At 45.6% G+C, this 19,043-nt stretch overlaps 2 protein-coding genes across 4 annotated transcripts in view; one reads left to right on the top strand and one right to left on the bottom strand.

Annotated features, from left to right (window-relative positions):
• Window positions 1–19,043, bottom strand: part of Erich1 (glutamate-rich 1) — a gene marked incomplete at its 5' end in the record, with an annotated part of 52,793,804 nt that overhangs the window by 7,225,730 nt on the left and 45,549,031 nt on the right.
• Window positions 1–19,043, top strand: part of Zmat4 (zinc finger, matrin type 4) — a 430,441-nt gene that overhangs the window by 17,206 nt on the left and 394,192 nt on the right. For 2 of the 4 annotated variants that reach the window (XM_087589122.1, XM_087589120.1), the window contains exon 1: window positions 17,653–17,793. The exons of 1 other annotated variant lie outside the window; for it this stretch is intronic. The gene's annotated coding sequence lies outside the window, so the exon portion shown is untranslated. 4 annotated transcript variants of the gene reach the window in all.

The following is a 19,043-nucleotide window of genomic DNA, read 5'->3' as shown; positions in this document are numbered from 1 at the left end:
CAAAGTAGCCTTGATTTGCATTTCCCCGATGACTAAGGATGTTGAACATTTCTTTAAGTGTTTCTCCGCCATTTGAGTTTCCTCTCTTGAGAACTCTCTTTTAGATTTGTATTCCACTCTTTAATCTGACTGTTTTCTTGATGTCTAGTTTTTTGAGTTCATTATGTATTTTAGGCCTCTATCAGATGTGTGGGTGATGAAAATCTTTTCCCATTCTGTAGGCTGTGGCTTTGCCCAAATGACAGTGTCCTCTGCTGTGCAGAAGAGTTTTAGTTACGCGAGGTCTTTATTGATCTTAGTGCTTGTGCTAACAGTATTCTGTTCAGAAAGTCTTTGCCTATCTAACGAATTCAAAGCTTATCCCTCTTTCTCTTCTATCAGATTCGGTGTATCTGGGTTTGTATTTGAGGGTATTTCTCCTTTCCAGATTCTTACTTTGAGTAATTGTACTTCTCTCTCTACTTGATTGAACTTCTAATTTATTAATTTTAGAGTTTGCGTTTGACAAAGAATCATTTAATTTGTGAGTTAACTGCTCCGTTTTTAGTTTTCCAGTTTATTGCTTCTGATTTTAATTCAATTAAATGTTGTCTCAGTTTACTTTAGGTACATATTATTTATTCCTAATGTATTTGTAATGTGTGTGTGATTGATTTATTTGCATTGTTCTATCATTACTAAAATAGCAGTCTTTGTATTAGAGCATTCTTAGAAAATCATTTTCAAAGGACTGATTGCCTTGGACCTCATAGTTTCTATTAGTTAATTTAATGTTATCTTCAACTGGACTTAGGATTGCCGAGGAGAATCCCATTGGGCCTCTTTCTAAGGGCATTTCAGGGCAGGTTTAATGGAGGAAAGAATCTTATGAGTGACACCAACTCTTAGGCTGGAGTCCAGAGTGAATAAAAAGGGGAACAAAGGAGAGGGCTGCTGAGCATTAACATCCATCCTGCTGCTTTCTGATTGGATGTGAGATGCCCCACCACTCCATGCATCCCTTCCCATTAGCCACTCCATGCTCTCCCATCAGCTGCTCCATGCCCTCCTTGCTAGGCCTTCCCTTTCTTGACTAGAAACCTGAGCGCAAACAAAACCTTGCATTAAAACTTATGTATTTGGCCGCATCGGTAAGAGAAAACAACAGAAGTCTTGGTCATGTTTCACAGCTAATGATGTGGATCCAATACAGGCCTGGTAATGTCAACACCACAGTCTTGCCATTGTGTGTCCAGTCATGTGTTAATGATGTCAGGGGCCACAGGTCATGTGGTGATCTGCCTAGCTATATCTGTCATGGACACTGATGGTTGTCTTACAGTTGTGGATACTGGGATTCAAAGAAGTTAGGCATTTGCTCTGGAAACAAAGGGATGATAGAGCTTGGAATCAACACCAGAATACGGACTCCTTATCCGACTCTTTGTTAATTGAAAAATGAAGCACCATAGCGAGGCTTGGTGGTCTAAGCCTTTAATCCCAGTACTCAGAGGTAGAAGAAGGCAGATCTCTGTGAAATCAAAGCCAGCCTGGTCTACAAAACAAGTTCCACACCAGACAGGGCTACACAGTAAGACCTTGTCTAAAAAAACAGATGAAACAGAAAATCAACCAAACCACAGCAACATGAAGAAAAATGCATGACACATTGTCTGTCGGCCATATCTTTCTTCCAGCCGGCTGTGACTGTGGCATTTATGTCCAATTGACAGTATAGATACTCTCTCTATAAGTGTCTGTTGAGCCCCTTCTTCTGCCCGGGTTCTATTTCCCCTTAGTGTTCCCAGTGCAAGGCGCACTCACCAGGCAGGTCTGCTTATGTGGCTGGAGGACCTGTAGTAAGTTTATGACAGAGCACGTCAGGAATCAGAAACCTTTGAAAAACCTGGGTCTCCCTTGTCCCCAGGGTCGTTGACCACTGGCCCAAGAGGATGAAGGACGCAGAGTCAACAAACAGGGTTTCGGACAGCCAGTAAGCACAAACGGAAATGATGCCACTCCTGGATCAGCTTGGAGGAGACAGATAAAGTTTAATCAGCATGAATCCAGGTTATAGTTTCAGGGAAGGAGGTAGAAATATCTGGGATGGGCAAAGGCCATTGGCCGAAGGCTAAGTCACTGAGATGCCTCATTAGCATGGGAAGGGAGGCGTTCCAGGAGCCTCAGGTGCTGGCTGACTGGATTCTTATTGGGAGAAAGGAAGTTGAACCTGTCATCGAACCAACACTAAAAGACATCCTGCAGGTAGAGGGGGTGGGGGTTTTGAGCTCCGCAGAGGAGGTCAGGGAAGGAGAAGCCCTGCTGGTAAAGGGTAGCCCCTATTTTGTGCTGAGGTCAGAAGGCTATTTGGACAATGGTAGACTTCGACCGACCTTAATTAGCAGGATTTCTCCACGCAGAAACACACAGAGACGGTAGGCTGGGGGTTACTTCAAGGATCCAAGATGCAGAGGAGGCTTGAAATGCAGACAGCTCGGAGGCAGGGGCGGAGAACAAGTAGTGCAGCTCCTCATTTACTGTGCTGTGCAGATTATTGAGGAATTGTTTATTACGACTTATGCTAACATTCTAATATGCAAAATTAGTCAACTGGAGGCAACAATGTGGAGCAGAAGGAGAGGCAAAGTGAAGGGAAGAGAGAGGAAGGCCGTTTGCAGAAGCAGGAATAATTAGGTCGCAAGCAAGAGATGCAAGGATGTCATCCCACCCATTCTATTTCTTCATCTGTAGGGAGAATTAACTTCGAACTATTCAAATAGCATTAAGACTCCAACTATAGCCTGCCATTTGATAATGGTGCTGAGGTGATTAAAGGTTAGATAATGTCATGATGATAAGAGTCTTCTAGATTATAAAAGAGGAGAGTCCCTTTATGAAGAGACACCAAGAGTTTGTTCTCTACTGTGTGAAATCACAGAGAGAAGACTGGCTAAGTGTAGAGATGTAAACAGAACCTGACTGGGCAGATGTAGACCAAGAACTTTCCATCTCAGGGACTGTTAGAAGATAAATTTACTTTGTATATAACCCACCTGGTAGCTGTTCCACCTGACTAACGCAAGTCCATTTATTTTAGCAGATTTCCCCCCAAACCACTTCTATTCAGTAATCCCTCATTCCTAGCACCAGTGACTTTGGTAGCTGAAGGGGAGGCAATGAGTTGAAAGAGACACCCAAGGCAACACATCAAATCACCAGCACGCACCCCATTGTAGCTTTAAGTTTTTCAAATCCTATTGTTAATGATGGTTCCTAAATACTTTAGCTTCCTCAGTAGATCACCACCCACCACAGGGTAGTAGAAAAGAAAGGATATGGAGGAACTGAACCTGTTTAGAAAGGTTCTTTGGAGCAACTCCAGTCTGTGCTGTCTGGAAATCAGCAGTTCAGTTTACAAGTTAGCAGGCAGTGGCAGCTTTATCCACTTGCAAGCACACCATGGATACAGCAGCAGTCCAGTTCAGTTGGGTTGGCTTAGCAACAGCGGTGACATGACCTAGTAGAGACAGCCAGGCCTTAGCCTTGGCTTGAGTCAACAAGAGGTACTTAGAGAGACACCAGGAGAAGTTCTCTGCTGTGACTCTCTCAGAGAAGCAAAGATCAGTGAAGATGAGAGACCAACAAGCGTTGCACAGCTAGTTCTACCAGCAAGGCAAGTCCTGTCTCCGTCAAGTCCTATTTATACCCTCTAAACATCAGGAGTAACTCACGTGCCTTGCAGCAGCACAGGCCTTACCTCAGCATGTGCATCTAATCAGTCCAAGTCCACAGAGTCCTGACAAATGAAACTCAACTACCAATGTAAGGCAGACCAATACCTGCCTGGATACTAGCAAAGAATCCTTCATCAAATGACTTTTTCACGTGTCCTTTCGTGAGTTTGCTATAGCAGAACATCCTCTCTCCTGTGTTTGCTTCAATGAAATGTTCCTTCACAAGTCTGCCTAAACCTTTCACCTGAGTCCACTCCAGGAAAACACTCCTTCACGTGTTCGCCTTAATAAAACACCATCCGTCAAAACTGACTCTCCTAAGAATCCTTAAGTTTCCACTTTACCATCTCATTTGGGGGAGATTCCATATAGTTAGGGAATCTCTGGAAGTCTGAAGACGTTTGAGGAGATAAATCAGAAAAACTTAATGGTAACCCTTGTTTATGATTCCATATATGAATGTAAACTTACAAAAAGAGTGAGACCAAGGCCCACTCTCACCACACTAACCTGGAAACCTAAGTTCAAATCTCCAGAGCCTGTCATAGAAAAACTGCAACCCTAATGCTTTGGGAAACAGACAAAGGAGCTTGTCCAGACATCAGAACTGCCAGACTAGCCTCAGGCTCAGTGAGAGACGCTGACTCAAAGGACATAGTCACCACCATAGGACACCTGGTGGTTTTCTCTGACCTCCCTGTGTATACTTTGGTACATTTACACATATGTGCATGCATATACCACACATACACATATGTGTATGTACCACACATATGTATATATATGTATACGTGTGTGTGTGTGCGTATACCGCACACATGCACATATGTGTGCATATAACACACACACACACACATACGCGCGCGCGCGCGCGCGCGCGAGAGAGAGAGAGAGAGAGAGAGAGAGAAGTGAGAGAGAGAGAGAGAGAGAGAGAGAGAGAGAGAGAGAGAGAGAGGTGGGGCTGAGGGAGAGAGAGATGTTAGGTGTAAATCCCTAATCCTTTTGATGTTAAGAAAGAAAATCCTTAAAAGACTCCATCCTAGAAAGAAAAGTTTTTACTAAACAGGCCAAAGGCTTAAATACAATATAATCCACCCATCTGTCCCTCCATCTGTCCATGATTCTTTCCTTCAACAAATATTTACGGAGCCTTAGTAGCATGTTCTTGGGCCCTGAGCTTCAGCCAGGTCTCAACTTATGTCTTTGTTACCGCGTAAACCGTGGCACTTCTTCATTTTAGCATTTTGTACAGGGCAGTGCCTTTACTAAAGTTCTGAGTATGGTCTGCCCTGTCTGAGATCCTCGGGTGTTACGGTGAGACTCCAGCGCTGGTTTCTATGCCTAGTTTCCGGGAAGCTGTAACGTGGCTTTGTAGTTCCAGGAAATAATTTAACCATCACGAATAATTTCATGATGGAGGACCTCAGCTGGGATTTCTGGGCAACTGACTGTAAGATTTACTAAAACATCCCTGTGTGGACCTAAAACCGTTGATTGTGCTCCTCAAAGGGCAGGAAGACCACGTTTCTCTACACAAAGGCTCCTCTTGTTGGAGCAGAAGGGAACAATCGCAAACCTGCCACTGGCTCGCGGAAGCTCTCCATCACGGCCACTGGGAGAGCTGGAGATTCACTAGGGATAGACTGCGCGACTCCCTTCTTCCCAGTCTCATGGGCTGTGGGGAACTTGTGTCGTTTCACAGAGTCCTCTGAAAGCCTAAGACTGCCTTAGCTTCTAGAAGGCAGAACTGTGTTCTTGCCTGCTGCCATCACCCAGGGGCTTCTGTAAACCCGCTCTTAGGAAGTTTGAGCTGAAATGTTGGCAGCACCGTTCTTTCCTTCCCGCTCCTTGTGCCCCCCTCCCCTTGATCCCTCAGTCCCCTCAGACATCCATACTGCATGATTACAAACAGGCCCGATGCTAATGAATCAGGATCTGTGGAGTCATTTGCTGAGGTTACCTGAGAAGAATATCCCAAGCCAACTCCTGAGAAAAATCGATAGAATGCTCAATAAAACCATTATGCTATGCCTTTATGTCACTCGGCCTCATAAACACCTTTTAGCTTCAATCTTTAAAAATCCAACTACGCCCCCAGTCCCCCCCACCCCCCCAGTAAGGAAGAGGAATTTTATTTCCTCCTGTTAGAGGCCTTTCCCGTCAGCAGCTTCGTAATTAGCATAGACTGACTTGTAAGCAAAAGAAGAGACTTTGAGGAACATTGGTCATGAATGTCTGATATTAAAAATTGAATAGGGCAGTGGGAACCATAAAGAAGAGAAGAGGGGGAAGAGATGGATGTGAAGGGAAGGAAAGAGAGCCAGGAGAAATAAACAAGGAGATTTAGAGGGAAGCGATGCAGAAGCCAGGCCTGCAGGAAGACAGTCTTCTTACTCCTCTTTCTCAAAAAAGGCCTATTTCCCACAATTCCCATAGAAGCCTTTTCATAGCTACAAGAGAACCCTAGGTCTTTCACCCTGTTCTCTGTGGGAGTTAGTAGGTTCTGGTGCTCTTCCCATGTATTCAGTGACCTGGTTAATAATAAACTCTCTTTTCTCTCATGAACCATCAAATGAAGATGTTACTCATTGATAAAGTTTCTAACAGAGCCCCTTACTGGGGAGCAGAAGGCCTCATTGGTGGGGAGAATGGCCAAGGAGTATCTAAGGGCAATTCCCTTAGGTCCCCTCTGGGAGTTCAGAGCCCTTGTCCACCATGTAGACAGGAAGCTCAGGGTTCTGACTCGACTGGAGAAAATCAAGAGAAACGAGCGTTCTAGGAGCTACGTGGATCACACACATGTCTTCTGAAGGTGAGCCCAGAAAAGCAGTCTAAGAGCTGAGGAACTATATACTTAAGCAGCGAGAAGTTTGGAGGACGGTAAGCATTTTTTTTCTTAAGTGTAATGTGAATGCAATAGTTAAGTAACCATAGTTCATGGTTCGTGTATTAGGCTCTGTTTTCCATTCCCTTCCTGCTCATGTAATAAATGCTCTGATGAGAGGAACTTAAGTGTGTCAGGGTCAGGGGAGGACTTAGCCTGGCCACTATTTGAGGGTACAGTCCTCTCTGATGGGGAGGAAAGCCTAGGCAGAGGGAACTGAAGCATCCAGTCCTAGTGTATCCGCTACCAGGAAGCAGAGGGGGACGCCAGCTTGCACGCCAGGTGGTCAGTTTCTGTCCTTTGTTTCATACAACTCAGGATCCGCTGCCCAGAGAATGGTCCCAATCACAATTAAGGTACGTCTTCTCAGATCAATTAATATAATCAAGATAATCCCTCCCAGATGTTCCCAGAGCTTAACCTTAATCTAGATAATCTCTTTCAGGTGTACCTAGAGAGCCACCCCCTGTAACTCTAGATCCTATCATGTTGACAAGTAACCCGGGCCATCATAAGCTCAGATCTACTTAAAAGAGTGTCTGTGTTTTTTAAGCCTTTGAAATAAGTAGAGGATAGGAGAGGACCAGAGAAGGTGATGGGGAAGCATGTGTGAATCACAGCACTATACAGGTATGACAATGCCATGAAGAAGCCTAGTGTGCTTGCCAAAGAAGAAAAAGGAAGAGATTACTGAGGTCTTTTCCCCCCTCCAAAAAAAAAAAAAAAAAAAAAAAGGAGATGCTGTCTGTTGCACAGAAGGCTAAGACTATTATTCTAGATCTGACCTCTCTGGACACTGGATGCTGTCTTAAGAGAAGATACTTAAGCTTTTAATTTCCTAATAACTTCTGTGCACCACTATACTATCAACTGCTTCTGATAAAAGAAGGAGAAAGTGAAGGAGGAGGAGGAGGAGAAGAGAGGAGGAGGGAGGAGGAGGGAGAGGAGGAGGAGGGAGAGGAGGAGGAAGGGGAGGAGAGAGGAGGGAGGAAGGAGAGGAGGAGGAGGAAGGAGGAGGAGGGGGAGGAGGAAGAGGAAGAGGAAGGAGAGGAGGGGAGAGAGGAGGAAGAGGAAGAGGAGGGGAGGAGGGGAGAGAGGAGGAGGAAGGGGAGGAGGAAGGGGAGGAGGGAGAGGAGGAGGAAGAGGAAGGAGGAGGAGGGGGAGGAGGAAGAGGAAGAGGAAGAAGAGGAGGAGGGAGAGAGGAGGAAGAGGAGGGGAGGGAGAGGAGGAGGGAGAGGAGGAGGAAGGGGAGGAGAGAGGAGGGAGGAAGGAGAGGAGGAGGAAGGGGAGGAGAGAGGAGGGAGGAAGGAGAGGAGGAGGAAGAGGAAGGAGGGAGAGGAGGAGGAAGGAGGAGGAGGAAGAGGAAGGAGGGAGAGGAGGAGGAAGGAGGAGGAGGGGGAGGAGGAAGAGGAAGAGGAGGAGGAAGGGGAGGAGAGAGGAGGGAGGAAGGAGAGGAGGAGGAAGGGGAGGAGGGAGAGGAGGAGGAAGGGGAGGAGGGAGAGGAGGAGGGGAGAGAGGAGGAGGGAGAGGAGGAGGAAGGGGAGGAGAGAGGAGGGAGGAAGGAGAGGAGGAGGAGGAGGGAGAGGCGGAGACAGAAATGCAGGAAGGAGCATGCTCAGTTCATCACCAGTGTGAAAACACATTTATCTAGTCTTGAATATTCAGAAACCGTAGAAGATTCTTCAAGCACGTTGCTTTGCTTTTTCTATCCAACTTTTATTCCTAACAGGGACCATTCCAAGGTCCATCCAGGGGGCCCCTTCTTACTTTATCTTCCTCTTCAAGGGGGCTGGCAGATGAGTCATCAGGTAAAACACTTGCCATGCAGGCCCGATGACCTGAGTTCAACCACAGGAACCCGCATGGACGTGGAAGGAGAGAGCCCACTCTACAAAGCTCTGAGCTCACACACAAACCACAGCTCAGATGTACCCGTGCACCATACACACACGAACACAATAAAAAGAAACTAAGTTAAAATGTCATCATTCTTCCCTGTCCCGTGAGGTTGGCATGTGGATGAACAAAGAGGTAGAGATGGGTAAGTCATTCTCTCCGAAGCATCTTCGCACCATGACTAGATGTGTCCTCCCTTGAGTTACTGTAGTCCAGTGCCCTCACCCACACATGAAGTAGACCTGTCTGCATTGTCACGGTTTTTCCTTTAAGGGAAAAACCTAAGCTTGTCTTTAGCAAAGTACTGACTACTGTGGGATTGTTGAGCCGTTGATAATATGTAATTTGTTTAAGTTTAAACTGTACAAGGGGATTGAGATAGCCTGGTACAAAGGTGTGGAGGGACGTGTCCTGAGCCTGAAAGGCAATTTGATTGGGAGAAGCAGGGCAGGGGTAGAAACTGGGAAAGTGGAGACGGCATCAGGCCAGATAGTAAATGTGCGCCAGAGGCATGTGACAGAGCTGGTGCCGAAAGCCATGGAACGACGGTTGGTAGGATGTTCAGCGATCTCTACAAACAAGAGTGAGGCCAACCGGGGCCTTGCGATTCTCAAACCTCACGTTTCACGAAAATGGATCTTCTTGGAAAGCAGGGTCGTTCAAACATTTGGGCAAGTTATTCCTTAAATTATATATCAAGACAAGCATTGGTAGGTTTTAGAACAGAATGCAAAATTCGTGTATCGCGGTTAATAAACACGTAAAGAAATACTAGCCACGGCATATCACTCCTATGACAGAGCAACACCTTCAGGTCCTATCCTCCAGAATGGAAGACGGTGACAGAATAGTTTGCCTTCTTTTGTAGGCAATAGGATGTGAAGCCTCATTGTCCTGAGGTGTGGCCTTTAGGGTCCTTTTCATTCCTCTTGACATCTTCAGGTCATGCTGCAGGAGATGATCTGACTGGATAGTACAGGCAGATAATGAGGATCCTTATTTCTATTGGGCCAGGCTGAGGCATTGCTGGTGCCGAGACCGGGTTTAGCACGCAGTGTACGGTGTCTATGCAAGCCTTCAGCAGAAGGAATGGCTGTCATCTGGCCACAAGAGCAACAGTATGATTACCCCTGTGTTAGGAAGGAATAGATGGTGTGTGGGCTGTATTGATAAGATACTCAATGCCTTCTTCCGAGGAAGCATCTCCCTTAGGCCTGGGTGCCAGCAGGCAGGAGTTCCAATAGCTACATTCCCTCATCCCAGAGGGCTCTAAGCCAAGCCAGCCTTCCTGATGTCATTCTTCAGTATCTGCCCATTGGTACATTTGCTGGACGATATTTCACAACGGTGTTCAGCTGCACATTTCCTATAGTATTTTAACTAAAGCAAAACAATTTAGATGGGCAATATAGCCTTTCAAACCTCTGCCTGACCGTCTGTCTTTCTCCCTTTAGGACAGTGACTCAAATAAATACAATCATGGTTCTAATGAACCGAACTACCTGCCGGCTCGCACTGATCATTGTTTTAAATAATAAAACACTCTTGTCTGGAAATTTCACGAAGACACGAAATTTCTGCTTAAGACGAACTTTCTGAAGGCTCATTAAAATTCATGAAGTCGTTAAGAACGGTGCCCAGTGACTGGCATGCTCCTGGCAGCCACAGTCTCTTCCTGGACTTTGTAGAAAGCGTCCCTCGCTCCACAGGTTTGATGGGGGGGGGTGGGCTGGGGAGGCGAAGAAGGGGAGATTTTGCTTGCCATTAGCCAGTGAAGAATGCTCTTGTGTTTCTCTACTTGAGAAGAGGTGCTTGGAGAGGTTTTCTCTCATCCAGTACAAAACAAGATACTAAAGACAGAAAGAAATCCCTGTACCGGGCTAGCACACATGCACTGAGGCGGTATTGGATGGCTCGCATCAATTAGCAAAGACCTGGTGCTGGAAGTCTTTTTCTTGTGTTTTCACACATTTCGTTCTTTCTTGGCATTGCCCAGATTTATTCTCCTCTCCTCCCTTTTAGGAACAGAATTTGGCATAAATAAATGATAACTGAGAAAACGGTATAAACAGAAGGGTGAATGGAGCCCCTCCCGCGTCGTGTGTAGGTCAGGGGGATTTCCTGCAGCTCGTGGTTACCCACAGGAAGGCTGTGGTTCTGCTACCTGCAATTTCATTTGCCTTCTAATAAAGAAACCCATATTCCTTCCTTAATTACTCCATTCAAATGCAATAGGAACCTCTTATACCGAGGGCTTTCAGACCACTAAGGCTCAGAAACCTGTTAAAGAGGGCTGAGTTGCCAGTGCTGCCCCACAAAATGGATTTTAGTGTATTCCACACCCCAGCAGATTTAAGTTGTATAGGATTAATATTTAATACGATGCAGATACCTGTGGATCTGCATATCTAATATGCATTCTCCAGCTACCAAAATTAAGCAGTTGATCTACGGGACACAAAGGGATCATCTTTTTCCCAAAGAGACTATTTGTGGCCAATGGTTTTAAAAATTACTGACATCAACTGTTATCTCTCTCTCTCTCTCTCTCTCTCTCTCTCTCTCTCTCTCTCTCTCTCTCTCTCTCCTCTCTCTGTCCCTACTGGTGTGTGTGTGTGTGTGTGTGTGTGTGTGTGTGTGTGTGTGTTATTTTAGATAATGCATTTTAGAAAGTCACTTGTAATGTTTCGCCTTTCCATTGGGGACGATTGAACTTTTGGTAAGTGCTCAAGAGAATTTTGATTCTGAGTTATTAATTTTTGCTTTTTGCTAAAGGATCTCATATAGCTCAGGTTGGTCTTGAACTTGTGATCATCTTCTCTCTACTTCCTGAGAACTAGGGTTCCAAGTTTGTGCCACCACATCCATTCTCCTTATGCCTTCCTGCCTTCCTGCCTTCCTTCTTTCTTTTTTTCCTTCCTTCTTCCTTCCTTCATTCCTTTCTTTCTTTCCTTCTTTTTCTTTTCTACAAGATCTCATGTAGTTCAGCCTTACCTTTTACTAGCCATGTAGCCAAGGGTAACCTTGACTTTCTTGAATGAATAGACATCTATTTAACTTCCTTTCTTTTTTTCTATATGACAAAATGCCTTTGAATGTCTATGCTAAGGTATTATGCATATTTATTTTTAAATTTTTCATTGGTTATTTTATTTATTTGCTATTTAATTTCTTAAATTATATATATATATATATATATATATATATATATATAGTGTGTGTGTGTGTGTGTGTGTGTGTGTGCATGCACATACATGACATGGTGCCAGTTGTAGAGGTCAGAGGACCATTTGTGGGAGTTGGTTCTTTCCTTTTATCATGTAGTTCCCAGAAATCAAACTCAGATTGTAGGTCTTTGGAGGCCAGTGTTTTTAATCACTGAGCCATCTGGTTAGGCTATAACCTTGAACTTCTGATCTTCCTGTTTCTGCCTCTGGAATTCTGGGATTACAGATGTGAGCTAAACACCCAGTTTCAGGTGGGGCTGGGGTTCAAATCCAGACCTTGGTGCACACTAAGCAATTATTTCACTGAGTGAGTGTGTGCTCCTATCCCCAACTCTCACACAGAATATCAATTCCAACATCACTTGTTTCCTTGTTTCTCTGTCTCTGTGTCTCTGTCTCTGTGTCTCTGTGTCTGTCTCTTTCTGTCTCTCTCTGTCTCTCTCTGTCTCTGTCTCTCTCTCTCTCTCACACAGACACACAGACACACAGACACACAGACACACAGACACACACACACACACACACACACACTAGTGGAGGAAGATAAGAAGCCTCTACCAGAAGTTTTTAAATTATGGAAGTGCTACTTACGGTTTTGCACTGTAACCAAACATGTCAGGCTAGGCCAGTGTTGCTTTTAGAGATGTAGAGGAATTCCATTCTATCAGTGTCCCTTTGTACAAATCTCACCGGGCCAAATGACCAAGATGGAAATAAACATTTTGCCATGTCCTTTGTCCTAAGTTTCTATTTCTAATACTTATTGTCTCTCTTGCTAGCCCTGCCCATTTTGGGAAAGTCACTATGGAAATCACTGACATTTTTTGAGATAATGCCATGCAAAAACCTCACACCTTCCACATCCTTTCATTCCTTCGAGTGCTTGAGGGAGAAGGAAAGGTACTCGAAGCATGATTGAACGTCAGGGGAAATTACTCGACTGGAAGGAGGCCCTCACCCTGGAGTCTGGTTGAAGTCCCCCTCCAGCTGAGAAGCAAGGATTCTAGCACTGTTATATGTGAAGAGTGGTGGATTAGTATTCTGCTGATATATGGATATTTTATGTTAAAATAGCAATGCATCAGGATCAAGATCTAAATGTATATGATCTTGATAAATGACCTCATTCCTTTCTTCTGTCATTATTTGGAAACGAGACTATTAACTTGGTTTATAGCAAGGACATCCTACTATCTTGCCTTCCTGGGACCCAGACTTCTACTTTATCCAACGTAATCTTCTGAGTGCCCCACCCTGCCCCAGGAACCACTTGATGGTTTCATTTACCTTCCTTCTAATTGGCTTCTGCTCTCAACTTGACATAGCATACATCTGAGAGGGTTTTAACTGAGGGATTGCCTTGATCAGATTGACTTTTGGGCTCGTATATGGGGGAGGTATTTTCTTGATTGCTAATTGATATAAGAGGGCCACACCCACTGTGCAGAGTACCATTCCTGAACAAGCTGGTGCTGGGCTGTTTCAAAACTAGGCATGTACATGAGCCAGCAGAAGGAAGCCAAGAGTAGTTCACCTTTGGGGTCTCAACCTTCCATTCCTATCGAGCTTCTGTTCTGACTTCCCCTGATGACAGGTTAAAACCCATATACTGAAATGAGCTCTTCCCTCTATAACTCGCTTTTGGTCATGGTGTTTATGACAACAGTGTAGAGCGAACCAGGGCAAAAATTAGAATCGGAAGTGGCGTGTTGTGGCTGACCTGACTGTGTTGTTCTGGGGGAGGATTGCTGAAGTGTTTGGAACTTGAGGCTGGAAAAGCCCTTGAGTGCTCAGAGCTTAATGGGTGGTTATGAGAGCGTGGATGATAAGAATGTTGAGAGAAATGCAAATACGGACGCCGAGCTTACGACACTTCGGAGAGAGGCCAAGACTATAATGCCCTGTTTTTGTGGTATTTTAAATTAAGAGTCTGTGGCTGGGTTTGCAGAATCAGTAGTGATTAAGGAGAGACCAGAGTCACTGAACTGGGATCTTCTGCGAAGTATTTCCTTGGGGTTAGCACACAGAAGCTGTTGGCCCACGGCAGCCAAAGCTACTCTCAAGCGGGCAGCCAAACTTTGCAGTGTGAGAGAGTCTCCTATGTAGAGCTGTGTTGGTGGCATGGAATCTTCAAGATTGAAGGTGTTATAGTGCTTCAAGGCACAGTGGGAGGCCAGCAGAGGCCACCGCCGAAGGTGCAGCCTTGGAGCAGTGGAGATTCCGGGACTGAAGGAATCTTCATGAGAAGCTGAAGGTTGACACCAAGAGGCAGGGGCGCGTATTGTCCACTGGGGAAAGTGAATTCAGCTGCAGTGGAGAGTTCAGGGTGTTACAGGTAACAGAAACATAGGGCACCCACCAAGGAGAGTGGATGCTGGAGAATGAAGCCCGCCTGTGTCTAACCAGAAAAATTGTGGGTGCTGCAGGTTGTAAAGCCAGGGAAGTGGAGTCACCTACACTCTTTGGAGCTCAGAAGATCTTGAGTGAGTGCCAGATGTTGGACACTGAGCTTTTTACACTGTTCAATTTGTCTATTTGGGTTTCTCGTTGATATTATTGGAATTGGGTCCTGGTTCTTCCCTCTAGGAATAAGACAATATATGTAACTTGGTTTTTTCTCTTTTCAAATCTTATAGGAACCCACAGAAAAGAAGCCTTGAAATTTTAAAGTGTTGATATTTTTAAATCCGTGGAATGCTTAAAGCTTATTTGGGGGATAAAAATCGAAAGGTTATGACTTAAAGGGACACGTTATTATCAAGCTGACAGTGTGTGGATTGTCCTAGTTAGTGTTAGCTCTCACACCGGGATTATTTAAAAGAATCTCCGTTGGGGAATTGGCTAGATAAGTTTGGTCTTTTGGCATGTCCATGGGCATTTTCTTAGTTGCTAATTGATGGAAGAGGTCCCACCCTCTGTGCGCTGTGTCATTCCGAGAAGGTAGTCCTGCACTGTACAAGCAGCAGGCTGATCACAGTCAGGGAGAGTGATCTAGTAAGCCATATCTGCATGGTCTCTGCTTCAGTCCCGTTTTCTTAATCTCCTGACTCGATGTCCATGAATTGTGGGCTACCCAAGTATCATGAGACAAACCTTTCTTTCCCAAGTTGCTTTTGGCAATGATGTTTATCACAGGAACAGAAAGCAAAATAGAACAGGCTCTTTAGCAGCCCTTTGAAGATAAAAGTTTCAAGACCCATCAAGATCCTATATGGGACTATTGTAAACACAAAGAAGCAAGACTCTCTCAGAGAAGCCCACACATATTCCAATGGCTCCTCCTTTTCACCGCCTTTCTTGAATCTATATAAACACATCTTTTAGTAAACCACAACTCTGCTTTACCTCGGCTATTTCTGAAATCTTTTTGTGAGTTGAAGCCAAGGATCTGGTTTTAACCGAGTCAAGGTCCTTCAAAGATAAGGGGACTTCTCGTTGTTTTGTATGGGACAGTATAGAGCTGTATTTCTGTCTCTGCTGCCAGTGACAATACCAAATGAAAGGGGACCCAGCTAGAAGGACCCAGGCCTGGCATCATCTCACAAGCTGGGAAAGTTCGCAGCCTTCATTCTGACTATTCCGATCTAGGACTCTAAAGTGGCCTCTCCCCTCTCAGCCTATTAAAGGTAAGAGTTCTGCAAGACTCAGACCTGCACACCTACATGTTGCATCCCTCACTGGGTATCAGTGCTGTCTGTGAGTTCCAGTTATAATCCTATACGAGATGCTATTACCGGAGGCTAAAGCCTGGGCTGGATGGTTCCAGGTTCTTGTTCTTTTATTGAAAGAATTGAAGATAAAGCCATGCAGGTTTATAGAAGGAAGATAATTTTATGTGGAGACAAACACTGGTGCAGATTAAAGATGGATGCCTTGGAAATAGGTTGACAGTAGACCTCAGGAGGGAAATTTCTCAAGAGCTTTAAGCTTTAAGCTTAGAAAATCGGGCTGGATTTTTCTAAGCCCGAGATCTGTTCCTCTGGGGTCAAAGGAAGGAAGGTTTGATGACTAAGGGATGTAGTTAAAGTGTTTCTCTGCTTAGATTGATTGGTAGGCTGCACAGCCTTTTCTCTATTGTGTCTGCATCCTTCCATAATGCATGTGATTTTAATTATATGCATAAACGTAAAGACGGTAATATAGGGGATTCTTCCTAACACAGTTAGTTCAAGCTGGATTGGCGCTTCTATTCTCCACACTCGGATTTGTTGGGAATACAGTCAAATGCAAACTGTCTACACTTGATTGTTACCAGGAGTGGGGAAACTCATACCATCATTATATGGCCTGATGCAGATGAAGGGGTCAGGGGATTCTGAGGTTGCTAGGTGCATTGTTCAGAGAGGTCTGTGCCTTACACATCATTGCAAGAGGGGAGGTATACTACGCCATCTCTTTTCCTGCCTCAGTAAGCATCTCCATCCTCCCAGAGCTCAGAATATATTTAGGGAACCAGCATGCATGTGTGAGCTAGACATCACCCCATCAGGTGTAAGACAACATTCTGTTTGCAGCCGAGGCTGTGGAGGACAGCTGGATGGCAGCTGATCAGAGCCCAGAACATGTGGGAACAGACAGGACAAGACTGGATATGTCCTTTCCAGAGAGGCAGAATCCCAGCAGGAGAAGCCCAAGGGCCCGGCTCTTGAACCTGGAACTTGATCTTTCTTCTTTTCCTTTGAATTAATTAAACAAACAGTTCCCAGAAGCAAATCCAGAGCCTTGCACTCGGCATGCAGGTACACGCTCCACCAATGAGCAGCTCAGAGCCTTGCATACAGCGGGCAAGCATTGCTAGGCTATGCAGACAGGCTGCTTTCTGCCTTGGAACTAGATTTTTTTAAGACCTTTCTTTCAGAGGGTCTCCTTAATCATTTTTCTTAAAAGATTCTAGGTCACATCCTTCTACCTGGTGAACAGACATGAAGGCAGAAAAAAGTAAAACCCGTCTGAGGGTCCTGAGTCAGAAGCTGAACTGTTCACCAGATGAAGGTGGTGGAAGGTCCGTTTTTTTTTTGTTTTTTGTTTTTTTTGTTTTTTGTTTTTATCCTTACTTTGGCTAATAATTTGTGAGACTGTGCAATTAACAGAAGGACAGAGATTAAAATAATGAAACAGACATACACCAGGCTCCTGACAGGTGCTTAGATCTAGAGTGCCTGCTCATTTGGGCCTCCCCTGGTGGGAAATCCCATACTTTTTTGGACTTTGAAAACAGCTCCTTCCAGACTTCAAATAGAGTGCAAAGGGAACTTGTGACCTCGGGCAGTTAGCAGACCTTTAAGGAAAAGGATTAGGCCCAGGAACAAGACAAAGCATATAATATGCACCCCCTGAACAATTTGAAATGACCTTCAGATGACCTCCAAGGTGTAAAGGCATCGTTCAGTTTCTTCAGCCCCAAACCTTGCTCTGCTTTCTGGAGCCTTCTGATACCAACGGAAACCCCGGTTATGATTCCCACGAGCCTCAGGAATATTTATCAACAAGGGGGAGAAATAAGGAAGTAAGGCTGGATAATTGTTGCAAAGGCTTTGTTTAGTGGAAGTTAAAACGCTGGAGTAAGAACCTCAGTTCTCTCTCTCTCTCTCTCTCTCTCTCTCTCTCTCTCTCTCTCTCTCTCTCTCTCTCTCTCTCCTCCCACCTCCCACCCCCTCTCTCTTTCTCGCCCACCCCCACCTTTTTGGACTGTCCTCCTCTCCCCTCTCTGGACTCCCAGTTCTGCCCCTGACACCTGGAGGGAGGAGAACCGTACAGGTTGTCAATGAAACATGGAATTATTTCCTTTGATGGCTTAGATAATAGTAGAAGCCAAAGCAATGAGTGAGGTCGGCCGAGACCAATGCAGTCCTGCCCGGGACTGGAGAGCCAATCACAAGAGGAGGAGGCGGGGCGTCGGCGCCAGCAGATAATTGCTAAGTGCATCGCTAGCACAGTTGGTCCGAGCTGCTGAAAGGTCTGGTCGCAGAGACAGGAACGCAGCATCCTCAGCGTGCTCCATCCCGGCAGCGTCCTCCTGCGCTCCGCCGGGCAGCGAGCCTCCGGACAACAGCCCCTCTGCTTCTCGGAGAAGGTACCTTTATCTGCGTCCCGGGAGAGGGGGCTGCTTCCGCTCTGTTTTCGCTCAGGCTTGCAGTTAGCACAGGTGGAGGATTGCAGAGAGAAGAGAAAAGTTTAAGGGGAGGAAAGGTGACCAAGGCGGAGACCCACTGTCTTTTGTTGGGAGGAAAACAAGCCTACAATTTGGGAAAACTTCTGCACCGTCAAGAGCTAGGCTTGTTTACTACTCTTAATTAGCTGCGCCCAGGTTCATGGAAATGGGTCTGCTTTGGAGCTAGAGGACCTGCAGGGTTAGGGTGTAGACTCAGGTTTTCTGGGTGACTGAGGCTGGACCCCGGATCGGCCGCTTCCTGGGCCAGAATGATGCTGTGACCATATCCAAGAACTGGCTCCAGGAGCAAGCTTGGTTTGATTGGATTTTCTGCCATCCGGTCTGCCCTATCCGCTCTCCCTTGACCTGCCTTAGCTCAAACTACTGTGACCTTCAATTCCAGTCCTTCCTCAAACTTTTCTCATCTTCTCCTGGGCTACTTTTGCCCACTCCATCTCCATCGGTCTTCTTTGGTGAAAAGAGAAATTTCGTAGGGTGTAGGAGCCTGTCCTGTTTGACCCTGTGAGCATTTATCTGCGCATCACCCAACTTAAGGAAAAAGAAACCCTTGCCGTTGACAAAGAAAGTACTTCATTGATTAGCTCCTGGACACCCCAGAACACTTTCTTGATTTGTTGTACCCCAAAAAACAGTGAGGATGGAGCCGAATTTTATCTTGGGGTGCTTTACACTCCAACCAGAGAGAGGCCCAGCTCTGAGGTCCCAGCAGCTCTGCCAGTGAGGCTAGTCTGTCTAGATACTCAGGTGCATTTGGTCAGGTAGATGGTGCTGCAGTCCCTGTTCACATTGCTTCTGATAACTGGTCTTCAAGTAGAAAAGCTCACCTTGGCCCTTGGCTGGTTCTTTAACATTCCACATTGTTGGAACTACAAGGGACTTCCCTGCGCCGAGACACACTTTTGATCCTGGTGATCGAGATCCGATCCTTTCTGACAACTTTTGCTACAGGGCAGTGCAAGGTAAGTGGGCCTTGAGGAAGTGGCTGTCCCCAGTTGGGGTGAGGGTGATGGATGTGGCCTTGAACTTGCTGCTTTAACACGCAGGTAGTTTCTGGTTTCATGCTTGTCACCGCAGGGCATGCAGTGGTGTGTTGAACCTGTGACATCCTCTGAAGTTTCCAGTTTCCAGATGGAATTATGGGTCCTTGGGAT

This window comes from Rattus norvegicus, chromosome 16, assembly GCF_021556685.1.
Source record: "Rattus norvegicus strain SHRSP/BbbUtx chromosome 16, alternate assembly SHRSP_T2T, whole genome shotgun sequence".
Taxonomy (NCBI): domain Eukaryota; kingdom Metazoa; phylum Chordata; class Mammalia; order Rodentia; family Muridae; genus Rattus; species Rattus norvegicus.
The sequence above is the reverse complement of the archived record's forward strand: the minus strand, read 5'-3'. Positions and strand labels throughout refer to the sequence as shown.